Source organism: Myotis brandtii, unplaced genomic scaffold (assembly GCF_000412655.1).
Source record: "Myotis brandtii unplaced genomic scaffold, ASM41265v1 scaffold328, whole genome shotgun sequence".
NCBI lineage: Eukaryota > Metazoa > Chordata > Mammalia > Chiroptera > Vespertilionidae > Myotis > Myotis brandtii.
The window spans coordinates 213,889-225,858 of NW_005362626.1; the positions used below are offsets into that span (position 1 = coordinate 213,889).

Below are 11,970 nucleotides of genomic sequence, written 5' to 3' on the forward strand. Positions count from 1 at the left end.
CGCCGCCCCCTGGGACTGAGACGACCCGCATGGCTAGTGGTGGCCTAGTCTGAGGAAAGGAGAAAGGGGAGCGCCCCGGATCCAGCCAAGCCTCGTCTTTCCAGTTCTCAGAATTCCTTCTGCTCCTAGAACTCATTAAAGTCTCTTCCACTTTCTCTTTCAACGGTTCCAACCTGGGTGAGTTCTGCACACACACACTTCCTCCTCGCACCCTCCCTCCCGCTGGGTAGGAGGAGCCCAACCTCGCAGGAACTAGGCCCGGGGCTCCTGTTGACAGAGCCGGGCCCCACCCAGGACTGCTCGGTGTGGTCCAGCGCCCGGGCCCGCCCCCGCACCCGCACCCGCACCCGCACCCGCACCCGCACCCGCTCCGGGTGTGAACCCCCTGGAGGAAGCGCCGCCACCTGCTCCGTTAGCGCCGGGCGGGAGCAGAGTCTGTCTACGCCCCCGCCTTTCGTTCACTGCAGCCCTGGGACCATGCTCAGTCGCTTCCCTTTTCTTCCCCCCCGGAAATTTTAAGAAAATACCCTACTTTTCAATGAAACGCCCCTCTTTTTCATGTACCAGGGCTGTGCAATAAGTATATAGTGCGAGTCACAAAGGCAAGTCACTTAGGAAATTACACGTTTTCTAGAAGCCACCTGAAAAGAGTAAGAAGAAACGGGTGGAATGAATTTTAATGTATTTAACCCGCTATATCCAAAATGGTATTTCAACATGAAATCAATGTAAAATATGAATGAGATGTTTTCTTTTTTTCACGCTAATCAAAACCCAATGTGTATTTTACACTTTCTGCATATCTCAGTTGTGATTAGGCATGCTACGTGATCGATAACTGCATGTGGCTAGTGGCTACCAGGTTGCACAGAAAATTTCTATAGACATCATGTGTAAATTACTGTTTTTGTCAGGCCTGACAGTGCCAAAGTCAAGTAAGGATGAATATTTGAAATGAAAAGGAGGAAAAAAATTATTTCTTCTCTGTTAGATTGCAACATCTCACCAAATTGAGTGTAGCCCTGTATTCTAAGCAGGGCTTAAGGCTTCTCAATCTTGTCATCTTGAGAATCATTTTAATTAGGAACAAAAACTCATATTAACCCTTTTCTCTTCTTGCTAATGCAGAAAACATTCACATCTTCACCTCAATGATTGAGAAAAATGGCCCTAATGAGGGCAATCATGAGTAAATGATTTATGCTGTTGATGGTTAGCAAAATTAATGAAGTCAGGGAAGAAAGCTAGCAAGTGTGGTTCCTTGGTGTGAGAAAGAATGTAGGATTCCAGGTAAGCCCGAGTATTAATGCTTGTGTGATCTTGGGCAAGTTAGGGATTTAATGTCTCTGAGCCTCAGTTTCCTCAGCTATAAAATAAGCATGTTGTAGCATCAAGCATATATTAAAGGCAAGACAAGATTACAATATAAAAATTAGATGAGTTAATGCTCATAACATTAAAATCCATCTTTAATGTAGCTGTCAGTCACTTTTTTTTTTAATCTTCATTGTTGAGATTATTATAGATGTCCTTCTTTTTCCCCCCATTGTCCCCCTCCACCGGGTTCCTGCCCTGCCCCAGGCCTTCGCCACCCTATTGTCTGTGTCCATAGGTAATGCATATATGCATATAAGGTCTTTGTTTAATCTCTTTCCCCTCCACCCCTCTTCCCTGAGAATCGTCAGTCTGTTCCATTTCCATGCCTCTGATTCTATTTTATTCAGCAGTTTATTCTGTTCATTAGATTTCTTATTTGTTTATTTTGATTTTTAGATTCAATTGCTGATAGGTATGTGTTTGTTGCCATTTTGTTGTTCATATTTTTTATCTTTTTCTTCTTCCTCTTCTTAAAGAATACCCTTCAACATTCCATATAATACTGGTTTGGTGGTGATGAACTCCTTTAGCTTTTTCTTGTCCATGAAGCTCTTTATCTGACCTTCAGTTCTAAATGATAGCTTTGCTGGGTAGAGTAATCTTGGTTGTAGGTCCCTGTTATTCATCACTTTGACTATTTCTTGCCACTCTCTTCTGGCCTGCATAGTTTCTGTTGAGTAATCAGTTGACAGTCGTATGGGCATTCCCTTGTAGGTAACTAACTGCTTTTCTCTTGCTGCTTTTAAGATTCTTTCTTTGTCTTTAGCCCTTGGCATTTTAATTATGATGTGTCTTGGTGTGGTCCTCTTTGGTGTCCTCTTATTTGGGACTCTCTGTGCTTCCTGGACTTGTAAGTCTATTTCTTTCACCAGGTGGGGGAAGTTTTCTGTCATTATTTCTTCAAGTAGGTTTTCAATTTCTTGCTCTCTCTCTTCTTCTGGCACCCCCATAATGTAAATATTGGTACACTTGCAGTTGTCCCAGAGGCTCCTTACACTATCTTCATATTTTTGGATTCTTATTTCTTTTGCTCTTCTGGTTGGGTGGTTTTTTGTTTTGTTTTGTTTTGCTTCCTCATATTTCAAATCATTGATTTGATTCTTAGAATCCTCTACTCTACTGTTGAATTCCTGTATATTATTCTTTATTTTAGTCAATGTATGCTTAATTTCTGACTGGTCCTTTTCCATTTTTTTTTTTGGAGGTTTCTAGAAGATTCTGGAGTAGCCTTATAACTGTGGTTTTGAACTCTATATTTAGTAGTTTGCTTTCTTCCATTTCTTTCATTTGTGACATGTTTCTTTGTCTCTGCATTTTGGCTGCTTCCCTTTGTCTGTTTCTATGTATTGGGTAGAGCTGCTATATCTCCTTGAGTTGGTAGAGTGGCTTTGTGTAGTAGGTATTCTATAGGGCCCAGTGGCTCAACCTCCCCAGTCACCTGAGCTGGGAGCTCTAGGTGCATCCCTTTAGGGACTGTGAACACAGTCTTGTTGCAGTTGAGCCTTGATTGTTGTTGGTGTCACTGGGAGGAATTGTCCTCCAGGCCAATTGGCTGTGAGGACCAGCTGCAACTACAGTGGTAGAGCTGCTATGCAGGAGACACCCCTATGGAGCAGGACTTGCTTCAGTGGGCTTTGGTGCTCATTGAGTCAGCCCCTTGAGTATGTCACTTATGGATGTGTAGAGTTGTAATCTGGTATGGTCTGACACTGACCACTGGGGTCTCCAGGAAGGTGCAAAGTCAGCCACTGCCTGGGGTCACCCAACAGGAGCTCCAGAAAGATTTGCAGATTCCCTCTCTTTATATTAGGTTTGGAAGTGCCCAGATGAGGCCCAGCTTTGAAGCAAGGCCGGCTGGGGCTGGTGCTGGGTCTTGGGCCTTTTATTGATAGGTTTGGGGCTCCCTTACCCAGCTGCAGCTCGTTTGAGAGATTTACCCTCAGCAAGGAAAGGCCATTCATATGCAAAAGCCACTGCACACAGCTTGGGTGGGATTGTAAATTGGATGAGGTGGGGTCTTAGGGAATCACCAGGGTGGAGCAAACAAATGGCTGTCAGTCAGCTCTGCGACCGGGGAGGTCCCAGCATAGAAACAAAGATCCCTGCGAGCTACCTCTGTCTAGGAGAAAGCTGACCCCAAGTTCCTGCCTTGATGCCAGACAATCCAGTTCCTCCTCATATGGGTCTGTGTCCCTCAATGCCTCGTCCTGGTGCTGGAGCTCAGAGGAAGCAGGACCTTGTAAGTTCAGTTCATGGTGCCGGCCTTTTAAGAGGAACAGACGGTTCTCCAGCAGCCTCTGTGTCACTGAGCCCCAATCCGCACTGGTTTTTATAGCCCGTAGTTCTTACTGCCCGCAGGGACTTCTTTTCCCAGCTCTGGGACCCTGGGCTGGGCTTCTGGTGTGGTGCTGGGACCCCTTGCTCCTCCGCAGAGACGATCTCCCTCCCAATTAAAAAAGCAGCCCATGTGGGTGCCAGACCATCCTGTTCCACGCCCTGCACCTCCTACCAGTCTCAGTGTGCTTTCTTCTTTACTTCTCTAGTTGTAGGACTTCCATTCAGCCAGCCTTCCAGTGGTTCTGGATGATGGTTCTGTATTTTAGTTGTAGTTTTGATGTGGTTGTGGGAGGCAGTGAGTACAGGCGTTTACCTACGCTGCCATCTTCCAGTGGTTCCCCCCGTCAGTCACTTCTTGCTGGACTTTAAAATATATTTTTTTTTATTGATTTCAGAGGGAGAAAGAGAAACATCAATGATGAGAATCATTGATCAACCCATTCCTATATATCCCCTACTGGGGATTAAGTCCAAAACCCAGACATGTGGCCAGAGGGGGAATCCATCGAACTATGACCTCCTGGTTCATAGTTGCTCAACCACTGAGCCACACCTGCTGGGCTGGACTTTTTTATTATATAGGAAAGACCCACAAACTGTATGCTCATGTAGGGACAGAAAACTTGTCCCTTCTCCCCTTCTAGGTTGTTTGGCTAGTCTGATAACTAAGTTGACTAACACAGATCAGCAAGAGAAAAACAAATTTAATTTTGTATGGACAGGAGCCTATAAAAATAGGAAACTCCCCGAAGTGACCAAAGGAGGCAGCTTTTATACCTTTTAGACAAGAAGACAATGCATTTGTGAAGAATTGGCAAAATAAAGAGGTTTGTGCTTGAGGTAGCAGGTTGGTGAGGATGTAATAATTCTTGCTTACGAAGCCTTCTCAACCTTAATTCCCTTTTTCTGGTGATAAGGATGCTTCGAACCTCTTGGTCCAGGGAGGGGACCTTCAGGTGGAGATTTATTTCCTGCTTTCGGGGGGCAAAGGAGAGTTAGAATGTCCTTCTACTGGCTGTTTCTTAAGTAACTTTAACTCAAAATAATCAATATGCCAAAGTGGTGTATTCTCTCTTCACTTGAAAACAGTGAGAGTGAGTTATGCTGCATGCTCCAAGGAAGTAATGCCCCAATTCTGTCCAGGCTTTTGTTTGCACTCATCACCCCTTTGTTCCCTTAAAACTTTTGTGATAGCACCTTTTGTCCACCTGAGATTTTAAAAAATATATATTTTATTGATTTTTTATAGAGAGGAAGGGAGAGGGATAGAGGGTTAGAAACATCAATGAGAGAGAAACATTGAACAGCTGCCTCCTGCACACCCCCTACTGGGGATGACTGGAATCGAACCTGGAACCCTTCAGTCCGCAGCCCGACGCTCTATTCACTGGGGCTCCACCTGAGATTTTTATCTGCATCTTTACAGGCTCATTTTGTTGATAAGTTAGGTGATTAAGATGTTATCCTTTTTATTCTGATGTAACTGTTTCCCTGTTTATTCTGATGTAACTGTAGGTCTAATAAGTATGAAAGGTCAACTTGGGGATTGCATGAATGGGATTGGCTTCACAATAATAACAATAGCTAATATTTATTGTTTATTATGTTGCAGCCACAGTTCCAAGAGCTTTACTTTTATCATTTTATTTAATCCCCATATCCTCTGAAGTAGACATTCCAATCATCCTCATTTTACAACAAAAGGGCGCCAAGATATTTTGAGAGCTCACATTCATCTGGGAACAGTTTTAGGGCTAACTGCCAGGTGCTAGGTGTTGCAAAATGCCAAGAGGCCGCACACACACACACACACACACACACACACACCATTTGGGACTCTGAAAAGAACCATTAAAAATGCTCCTCCTCCACAGTTAAGCCTTTCTTATGGATTTATGATGACATGAGAGAAGGAGGACTCAATTCTGAGAGGTTGCAAAATATGTTGTAATCTGGGGAGAGGCCTGCTGTGAACTATGGGAAAGATCTGTCTCCAGGGAGACCGCCCCCAGCTGGCTAAGCTCCAATTCTCCCTTCGTGGCCGTGGCACTCTGGGAAAACTCTATCCTGGCACTTGTATGCTGGATCGTTAATATGTGGTTTATTCAACTGTCTCCTCCACTAAAGTAGCCTGAGGGCAGAGGACACCTTTTTTAAAATTTTTAAAAAAATATATTTTTATTGGTTTCAGAGAGGAAGGAAGAGGGAGAGATAGAAACATCAATGATGAGAGAGAATCATTGATTGGCTGCCTCCTGCACACCCCTCACTGGGGATTGAGCTCGCAACCCAGGCATGTGCCCTTGACTGGAATCGAACCTGGGACCCTTCAGTCTGCAGTCCGATGCTCTATCCACCGAGTCAAACCGCCTAGGGCGACACCTTTTATTTTTATTTTATTTTATTTATTGATGAGAGACACGCTACACATACATTGATTTGCTGTTCCACTTATTTATACATTCATTGGTCTGTTCTTGCATGTGCCCTGGCATATTGAGATGACACTCTAACCAACTGAGCTACCCTGCCAGGGCGGCAGAAGACACCTTTTCATCTCTACACTTCGAGATTCTAACCCAGTACTACTTGGCACTTCATAGGCTTGTAAGCCCAGCCGGCGTGGCTCAGTGTTTGAACATTGACTTATGAACCAAGAGGTCGCAGTTTGATTCCCAGTCAGGGCACATGCCCAGTTTGGGGCTCGATCTTCAGTGTGGGGCATGCTGGAGGTAGCCAATCAATGATTCTCTCTCATCACTGATGTTTCTATCTCTCTCTCCCTCTCTGAAACCAATAAAAATATATTTTAAAAAGTAATAGGACTCACCTACAATCGTCCTGCTTTTCTTTGGATCCCCAGTATTGCCGAGACACGTTAGTGAGCCATGGCAAATGGTAAAGGGAAACTGAGAAAGTTAAATGGCCATGCAGTTTGCAGCCACCTAGTAAATCCTATCTTCCTTAAACCAAGGGCACTTGAGAGTAAATAATTTACACTTCTCCCCAACCAGAAGGTAAATAGCTTAAACCACCCTATCAGGGAGAGGATAGCAATCCAACTAATGCTATTTATGTCAACCAGACCCAAGGACAGATGAAGTTAAGAGCGTAAATCTCATTTTGGCACATCAGCATAAAGCTGATGAGTAGCCTATTGATTCTCCACTAAGACGTCTCCTAAACTCCCAGCCTTTAAAAACTGCCCTAGCTGGTTTAACTCAGTGGATATTGCAGCTTCCCTGGCCCTGGTCGGGGTGTGTGCAGAAGGCAACCAACTGATGTGTTTCTCTCACATCAACGCTTCTGTCTCTCCTCCCTTCCACTCTCTCTAAAAATCAATGGAAAAATATCCTCGGGTGAGGATTAACCAAAAACAAAACAAAACAAAAACCTCAAAACGAAGGTCCCAGCAAGTGCTCTCCCTCCCAGGAGCATGCTGGTTCCTTCCCCTTCCTCTTTCCCCTCAACAGGCACATATTTGCTAAACTCTATGGTTCTCAACCTTCTGGCCCTTTAAATACAGTTCCTCATGTTGTGACCCAACCATAAAATTATTTTCATTGCTACTTCATAACTGTAATGTTGCTACTGTTATGAATCGTAATGTAAATATCTGATATGCAGGATGGTCTTAGGCGACCCCTGTGAAAGGGTCGTTCGACCGCCAAAGGGATCGCAACCCACAGGTTGAGAACCGCTGCTCTAAGGGATCCCATGAGACTTGCAACCTGGGAGCAGCAGCTCATCCTGAGCTAAGGCCCTGAACTCTGACTTCTTAGTGACCCAAAGCAGCCCAGCCCAGGCTTATTTCTCCTCCTGTTGCTTCTTCTTTTCTAGGCCCTTTCTTGTTTCATTGTCCCCAGCGTTAATACAGGTTCTCTAAAAATCACCCGGATTCACTCTGTGAAATCCTTCCTGCACGAAGTCAGGAAAGAACCCCCACACAACCCACCTTAGTTGTATATTATCAAATTTCTGGATGTGTGTTACAGTTATGCAAGATGTTGGGAGAACTGGGTGAAGGGTAAATGAGATCCCTCCATATTATTTCTTACAGCTGCATGTGTACCTACAATTAGCTCTAAATAAAAAGTTTCAAAAACCAAACACATATAAATACACCTTATTCCTTCCTGTTCCATTACTCCTTCCCTGGTCATTCTGTTCACTCGTCTCTGCCCAAATCATCATAGCAGCTTGCATGTTAATATGGATTAGTGGGAGCATCGTTCAAAGAGAGAAGAGAATTAGAAATAAGAAAGTGGTGCTGCCAAAACCGGTTTGGCTCGGTGGATGGAGCGTCGGCCTGCGGACTGAGGGGTCCCGGGTTCGATTCCGGTCAGGGGCATGTACCTTGGTTGCGGGCACATCCCCAGTGGGAGATGTGCAGGAGGCGGCTGATCGATGTTTCTCTCTCATCGATGTTTCTAACTCTCTATCAAAAAAAAAAAAAAAAAAAAAAAAAAAAAAAAAAAAGAAAGTGGTGCTCAGAACATGAGATATAAGAGTTGAATATTTGAGAGAAAGTTCTGGATGGATAATTACAACAGGCAATATTCTAGTAATTGCACAATTCAACTGATTGAACTGAAGTGCTAGCTGGCCAGCAACAAGGTAATGTAATAGCTGGGAATGCTATTTTCAGAGTCCAAATTGGGCATTTGAAAGACAATCAGGAACATCAATGTTTAATGTGTAAATGTCAAGTTATGGTCTTTTGCTATGGGCATGTTCTGTCTCCCTATCTCTCCGGCACAGTACATTCATGCTGTTTGTTGGCATGAGGTCAAACCAGCAGCTTCTTTCTGTTGCAGCACCTCCAGGACACTCACAATGTGTTTCTTCCTTCTAGCAGATATTTGTTGACTACCCAACAAAGCCAGTCTTATAGGTGCTGATGGCATATCAGTAAATAAGATGAAATGCCTATCCTCAAGAGCAGTGGTTCTCAACCTTCTGGCCCTTTAAATACAGTTCCTCATGTTGTGACCCAACCATAAAATTATTTTCATTGCTACTTCATAACTGTAATGTTGCTACTGTTATGAATCGTAATGTAAATATCTGATATGCAGGATGGTCTTAGGCGACCCCTGTGAAAGGGTTGTTCGACCGCCAAAGGGGTCGCGACCCACAGGTTGAGAACCACTGCTCAAGAAGCTTACTTGTGGCAAGCAGACAGGCGATAGTACTACAGAACTTTAAATGTTATAATTATGTCACAACAGGCTTTAATGGGAGGGCACCTCACTCAATCTTGGGTAGTCAGGAGAGGCTTCTGTGAGAACGTCCCATCTCCAATGAAATACAGGAGTGATAGGTTAATCCAGGCAAATGAATGGGAGGTGTACACAGGGGGACTCGATGCTCACAGCGGCATCGTTCTCTCTGAAGGAGCTCTGTCCTCCTTGCTTCCCTTGGTACCTTCATCTCCACAGACCCTAATGGTGTACTACATGCTTCTAAAGCAGCGGTTCTTAACCTGTGGGTCACGACCCTTTGGGGGTCGAACGACCCTTTCACAGGGGTCGCCTAAGACCATTGGAAAACACATACATAATTACATATTGTTTTTGTGATTCATCACTATGCTTTAATTATGTTCAATTTGTAACAATGAAAATACATCCTGCATATCAGATATTTACATGACGATTCATAACAGTAGCAACATTACAGTTATGAAGTAGCAACGAAAATAATTTTATGGTTGGGGGTCACCACAACATGAGGAACTGTATTAAAGGGTCGCGGCATTAGGAAGGTTGAGAACCACTGTTCTAAAGACCTCGTCTTTGTTGCTTTTGATAGATTAGGACTCTAAATATTAAATATAGGTTACACTCTCGTTAAGCATTTGTGGGTACAGAGTCTCCTAAATTTAAGAGGGTTTAAATTTTGAAGTGTACCCTAATTTTGAAGTACATTTGAAACTTAAGTGTCCCATCTTAGAACAATGTGTAATGAAAACTTGCATTTAGGTGTGAGCATGACTGTTTGGTGGCTGGGAAAGCCAAGGAGGAAGCAGATATCAAAACGGACAAAGCCCTCACAACCTAGTGGGGGTATGAAATCTTTGCAAAAATTTTATACAAGACAATGGCTAAGAGTCAGAAGCAACTACCTTACAAACTTTGGGACTTAATCCAATTTTCCTTGGGAATACATTGTACTGACTATGTAGGAGTTTAAGGTCTGAATCAGACCCTTCCAAATGGCACATGTTTTCACCTGGAGCAATGGCACCCAAATTATGTTGGGCAAATGAGCCGGATGAATTTAAAAAATTACCACATGCTTACTATTTAACAGAATAAGTGAAAAGTTGTACGTCATCTTTGGATTCGTTCTCATATGGTATAATGATAAGTAAGTTAAATAACCCACTGAACATTTTTTTAAGCCAGTATTTCTCAATCTTAGAACTATTTTTTAAAAAAGTATATTTTATTGATTTTTTACAGAGAGGAAAGGAGAGGGATAGAGAAAGGAGAGGGATAGTAAGGGTTTCTCTGCGATTTATATAGAAACATCGATCAGCTGCCTCCTGCACGCCCCCTACTGGGGATGTGCCCGAAACCAAGGTACATGCCCTTGACGGGAATTGAACCCAGGACCCTTCAGTCCACAGGCCAACGCTCTATCCACTGAGCCAAACCGGTTAGGGCTCAGTCTTAGAACTATTGACGTCTGGGGTCATACTTCTTTGTTGTAAAGGGCTGTCCTGTGTAATGTACAGTTTTGGCAGCATCCCTGGCCTCTACCCACTAGATACCGCCCCTTTACAGCTGTAACCACCAAAGTGTCTCCAGACACCCTGGGACAAAACTGTCCTGTTGAGAACCACTGACTTTTAAGCTGAAGAGAAAAAAAGCAAACCCCTAAGACACACACACACACACACACACACACACACGCATTTTAAAACAAGAGCTTAGTTTCCCCCCTCATTTTATTGAGATATAATTGACATGCAGCACTGTACATGTTTAAATTATGTAGCATAACGTTTTGTTTTACATATCTTGTGAAAGGATCTTAGTTTTAATCCTTATCCATTATTCCTGACTCAATGTACCTGTAGTATCTGGAACCTGTCCCTCCGGTTGCACTAATCATGGTTCATTATGATTTTAAAACACCTGGCTGTGTCTCTTCCTGTGTGTGAACTCTCCTAGGACCAGGCCATGTTTCACAGGGACATGACAGTGAGAGTCCATTAGCTGAATGACCTCTGGGCCAGTTAAACACAAGAGATGTTCTCAAAGTAAGGGTTTCTCTGCGATTTATTTCTCTTTGAGAATATGGAATATATGTTTTAGATTCATAACTTTTTAGAATATATTTTTATTGATTTCAGAGAGGAAGGGAGAGGGAGAGAGAGATAGAAACACTAATGATGAGAGAGAATCATTGGCTGGCTGCTTCCTGCAGGCCCCCTACGGGGGATCAAGCCTGCAACCCGGCCTGTGCCCTGACCTGGAATCAAACTGACGACCTCTTGGTTCATACAAAGGTCGATGCTTAACCTCTGAGCCACACCAGCTGGGCAAGATTCATAATCCCCCCCCCCCATCTTAGATATGCCAATTAAAGTGAAAAGCAGAGACCTCTCTTACGCCTCCCGATGATTCAGCTTTAGGGGAAACGAGCCATTTTATCCTCTATATTTCATTCCTCCTACTTTTAATCAGAACACACCTGCAGACTAAGTAACAGACCTGCCGTGCAGAGAACAGCTAAGTCGTTGTGCTTTGGAGTCCTTGAGCACGTCTGCTCAGCCCAGCCGAGGCCTGGTGGCGACACACAGCTTCCAAGGGCACTGGATTCTGCCGTTAGCACGCGGCTTCCTCTGGCCCAGCCTGTGGAAGGCGCAGATGTGTGTTCATTTTCAGGCCCTCACATCTTTCCGAGGAACTCAACTCTACTTCTCTGGCCAGAAAGGAAATACAAAACGCCCCCATTCCGCCCTTCCCCGCCCCCTGGCTTCCTTCCCACTCCCTTTTTGGTCCTCTCTGGTTACAGAAATTCTGATTTTTTCCTAGAGAGGTGGAGGAACGGCAGGCACCGGGAGCGGAGTTACATTATCCTCTTCTGTGTCCTGGTGGGACGCTAGGGAGGAAATCACACTTTGTAAGTGACTCTCCAGGGAGAGGATCAAGTGCAGCCCAGAAAACTCCAGCGCCCGGGTTTGGCTCCAGGTTTGATTGACAAGCAGGGGCCGAGGGAGAGCGCGGAGGCGGGGCGGGGGGC

The 11,970-nt window shown here is 44.3% G+C and overlaps 2 protein-coding genes across 2 annotated transcripts in view; one reads left to right on the top strand and one right to left on the bottom strand.

Annotated features, from left to right (window-relative positions):
* The window catches only part of PAIP1 (poly(A) binding protein interacting protein 1), a 43,849-nt gene extending 32,392 nt beyond the window's left edge, over nucleotides 1–11,457 (bottom strand). The window contains exon 1 of the mRNA XM_005871033.2: nucleotides 11,439–11,457. The gene's annotated coding sequence lies outside the window, so the exon portion shown is untranslated. The remainder of the gene's footprint in view (nucleotides 1–11,438) is intronic.
* Nucleotides 11,458–11,559: 102 nt separating this feature from the next.
* Nucleotides 11,560–11,970, top strand: part of NNT (nicotinamide nucleotide transhydrogenase) — a 92,991-nt gene continuing 92,580 nt past the window's right edge. Inside the window, exon 1 of the mRNA XM_005871035.2 lies at nucleotides 11,560–11,918. The gene's annotated coding sequence lies outside the window, so the exon portion shown is untranslated. The remainder of the gene's footprint in view (nucleotides 11,919–11,970) is intronic.